This window comes from Myotis davidii, unplaced genomic scaffold (assembly GCF_000327345.1).
Source record: "Myotis davidii unplaced genomic scaffold, ASM32734v1 scaffold174, whole genome shotgun sequence".
NCBI classification, from domain to species: domain Eukaryota; kingdom Metazoa; phylum Chordata; class Mammalia; order Chiroptera; family Vespertilionidae; genus Myotis; species Myotis davidii.
Window position 1 is genome coordinate 7,858,171 of NW_006289087.1, and position 4,581 is coordinate 7,862,751.

The following is a 4,581-nucleotide window of genomic DNA, read 5'->3' on the forward strand; positions in this document are numbered from 1 at the left end:
CACAACAGTAGCAACATGACAGTGATGAAGTAGCAACGAAAATAATTTTATGGTTGGGTCACAACATGAGGGACTGTTGAGAACCACTGGTCTAGACAATGAAGAAGTGAGCAGACAAGATCATTCTAGATTGCGACAAGTGCTCATGAAAGAAATAAGCTGAGTGGTGCGACGGGGGGAAGCCTGGGTGGCCTGGGAAGGCACATTTTGTCTGTGCCCCGTGACGTCAGATGCTCCGTGACCTTGTGCTGACTGGTTTAACTAAACCAAAGCCTGGTTCTGCATTACAGTAATATGTCCTCTTTGAATAAAATACACACACACACACACACAAAAAAAACTCATTTTTGTGAGGCCATAACATCCTTGGCATGTACTCCTTTCTTGCCTGAAATGCTTCTCTCTTCTCCTGATTGAAACATCCTTATTTCCGCCGCTCGTGGGGGGCCCAAGAAAAAAAAAAAAAAAAAAAAAAAAAGTTGGGAGCTTCAGCCCTCAGCCCCTCACCCAGGTTGGCCAGGCACCCCAGTGGGGACCCCAACCCTGATCCAGGACACCCTTCTTATTTTTCTCCGAATCCTTGAAGAATTCGATTTCTTTAAGATTTCACCGACAAAACCCCCTGCGGAGTAAAGACTTCCTCCTTTTGAACTCCTGGATTTCACACACACAAAAACTCGTTTTCGTGAGGCCATAACATCCTTGGCATGTACCCCTTTCTTGCCTGAAATGCTTCTTTCTCCTGATTGAAACATCCTTATTTTTCTTCGAATCCTTGAAGAATTCGATTTCTTTAAAATTTCACCGACAAAACCCCCTGCAGAGTAAAGACTTCCTCCTTTTGAACTCCTGGATTATTTTGTTCACGCCTCCGTTCTAGCATGTTTAGTTAGATCATATCTATCCCCAAATATTAATCTTTTCTCTTCTGCATTTGCTTGTAGAGACAGGCCCTTGTCAATCAGAAGCACGCTCACTGCTTGTTCAAGATGTAGAATTGTTCCAGGACAGGCATGAGAGCACTACATCTTGGTCAGGAAGCAGCACAAATTATATTCCAAGATGATACAGTGGGCTTAGTTTGCTTCTGTAGAAAACGCACTGGCTCTTTTTTTTAATATTTGTATTATTTTTTAAAATCTGTATCGTTGAAAATATTACACATGTCCCCCTTTTTCCCCCATTGACCTCTTTAGCACACCCCTACCCCAGGCCTTTACCACCCTATTGTCTGTGTTATGGGTTATCCATATATGTGGAACCTAACAAACAAAACAAACTGAGAACAAAATATATGCAGAGACATAGAAGCATGGAATAGACTTTCGAACCTCAGAAGGAAAGCAGGGGAGGATGGGTGGGTGGAAGAGATCAATCAAAGAACTTGTATGCATATAAATATTTTTATTGATCTCAGAGAAGAAGGGAGAGAGGGGATCGAGGGAGAGATAAACATCAATGATGAGAGAATCATTGATCGGTTGCCTCCTGTACGTCCCCCACTGGGAACTGAGCTCGGAATCCGAGCGTGTGCCCTGACCTGGAATTGAACCGTGACCTCTTGGTTCATAGGTCGACGCTCAACTACAGAACCATGCTGGCCGGGCCGCACTGGCTCTTCTAGAGTCCATGCATTCCCTCCAACCCCACCAAGGTCACATGGAGAAGGGAAACTACAAGTCGAAGGTGCCTCAAGCCTGTGGACCTTCCGCAAAAGTCCAGAGAACAGCACTTGTCACTTACAATAAAATCAGCCGTTCTTCCCATCACTTGGGGTGGGTGGGGGCTTTCCATGCCCCAGGACAGCCCCTTCTCTGTGGTGCTATATTGGAAAACCCCTAGTCAATGGCCGGGAATATGCAAAGGCATGCCTCCCACACTGAAACGAATGGAAGTCATTGTCACCTGGTGGCAGGTGATAAAGGAGAAGGGGATGGCCACACCCCAGGAAATGAGAGGAACTTCTCAACCACCATCAGATTACATGTACATGTCTCTATCTTTTCATCAGGCTGTGAATTCCTCAAAGGAAGTAAGGAAATACATACATATTTCCAATGTATAGCAGAGAGGGAAGCATTTGGCAGAGGCTTAATAAATGTGGTTAAATGCACAATAAGCAAATCTATCCCATGGTATATATTAGAATTTGCCAAAACTTCATGCTTGTATGTTTTTATTTTATTAGAAAAAAAATCCTTAGATTATTTAAGACAAATTTTAAATCATTTCTTGTACTTGCATTCCAAATTTCTTCTTATCCATCCACTATTACTCACACAAACTTGGGCAATAAAATGTATGCATACTTTCTCCATTTCACAGACTATCTGGCATGGATGTCATGCTTGTTGCTACCTCATAAATATGCTAATAAGTGGCCCACACGTTCCTGGTCCAATCAGGACAAGGCCATTCTCCTCCTCCACTTCCCCACCCCATGCCAAGGGTCAACTCAAGGTGAACACGTGCTGGGCAACAGACTGGATCGCATCGCCCAAGAAACAAGATTGATTCAGATAATCCCCTAAGGGGTGGCAATACTTCTACTTTAACTAGAGTCTGGAAACACCAAAAGATTTTTTTAAAAAAATTGAGTGCAGTCTCATATATCTTTAACCCTTGTCACCCTCCTCGGCAGCCAACTCTTCTTGGAAGCCAGGGACAACATGAAGAACCCATTCACGCATCTCAGTGTTGAACAGCTACCCAACCAAGTCCAAGAAATAAAGCGAACACTCCCCAGGAGCTGGAAGGAAGTGACTAAGTAAGAGTTGGGAAATGGTTTGCAGCATCGAGAAGGGCAACTGGGACGGAAGAGTGACATTCCACGCCTCCTCTCTGGGCAGGGCACACAGGACAGCCTATGAGCTGCCCTGAAAGATAAACCCAGCTGGGCCTTAATAAGGCCAATGACAAAGAACGCTGGGCAGTGAATCTGACAGCTAATACTGTGAGTGAGGCTACTGATGACGATGATGAATGAATAACCTATCTGGAACTCTTCATTAGTGAAGCAGAAACCACTGAAGAATTAATAGATTCAGGTCTCAGAGGGAACACCTTCTGCATAACCCAGATAAAAAAAAATAAATGGAAAGAAAAGAGGATATCGTTAAGGCGGACCAACTGACTCCCATGCTTAAACAGAAATGATTTGTTGTTTGAATTACAAACAAAACATCTGAAGTCCATTAAAAATGTTGATAAAATTTAAAAAATGTATGTTCGGTATACTGTAAACATAATACATACAAAACAGGGCCATTTCTTTTGTAATGGATAATGTTTTTAAAATTTTCTTGCTTTGTTGTGAAGTTAATAATGTAGAGTTTTAAGTGCCAAGTTGCATAAAATTATGGCAGGTGTAGTGTCAATTAAGTTGACGAGATTGGTTGAACTTCCAAGTGAATTGATTTTGTTTTCAAACAGTGTGTGTGTGTGTGTGTGTGTGTGTGTGTGTGTTCATTTGTATCAGACTGGAAGAGCCTGGGGGAGGAACAGTGGCTACTCAAATCTCTTCTACTATCATTGTCTAGAAGAAAACATAAAAACTTCAGTTGACATCCAACTGGTGCCTGAGGGGAATCATGCAGCTTGGAAATCTAAAAATAGCCTTTTCAGTGAAGGCCTCATCTCCAAACCATGAACTAGAAAAGTTGGTCAACAGATCACTTCGGTCTGTGTTCTAGCCACAGTTATCTGGTGGCTCTAGTTAAGCATGAATCAAGATTGGGTTGGATCAGTTGTTGTCCCTTTATTGGTTTTATGATGAGAAATTTAAAGATGGATTGATATATTAAAAAAAAATAAATAAAACCATCCCTGGTTTTGTCAGCATGAGACAGAAAGGAAGAGCGAGATGAGAAAGAGAAGTTAAAGGAGGAAGGAAAGAGAGAGGTCTCTGTTGCCAGGAAACATCTCCAGCAGACGAGAGCCCTGTGCTTGGTGCTGGCACAAGAACACAAGTGTCACCCGCATGTCCCCTCACAGGCCACCTCGCTGAAAAGGAAGAGTAGCTCCATCACAGAATAGCTGACCATCTTCTAGAGCAGGGGTGGGACACGTCCGGGCCTTGAGCCATACAAGGCCCAAAAGTCATTTGGTCTGGCCCTGCCAAGGCCTTAGGGGTGAGTTAATGACATGTTTGACCGAATACAGCAGACTAATAATGTTTAAGTCGATAATTGTGCACAGCCTTCAACTGATGTTATAAATATCCAATGGCCCTTGGCAGGAAAGATTCCCCACCCCTGTCCTAAGACAGCTTAATTTTTTTAGGTTATCAACAATGTGCATCACCTTCTCCATGACAGAAGCTCTCAAGTCCAAGGCTGCCCTTGATCAGTTTGTGGAGCAGGTGGCTCACTTCAGGAGGTGCAGTTTGATCGACAGCATGCCTTGTCAGAGTTTCCCAGTCCTCCGTAAAGCCTAAACACTGAAAACTCGTGTCCTAGAAAGTAACGCTCCTCCACACGATGTCCAAGTACACAGAGCCCTATTAGGACAGCCGCGATCGCGAGGGTACATCTCATTCTCCTGCCTCATCTCTCACGTTCTGTTCCCCATCTGTTACCGTGA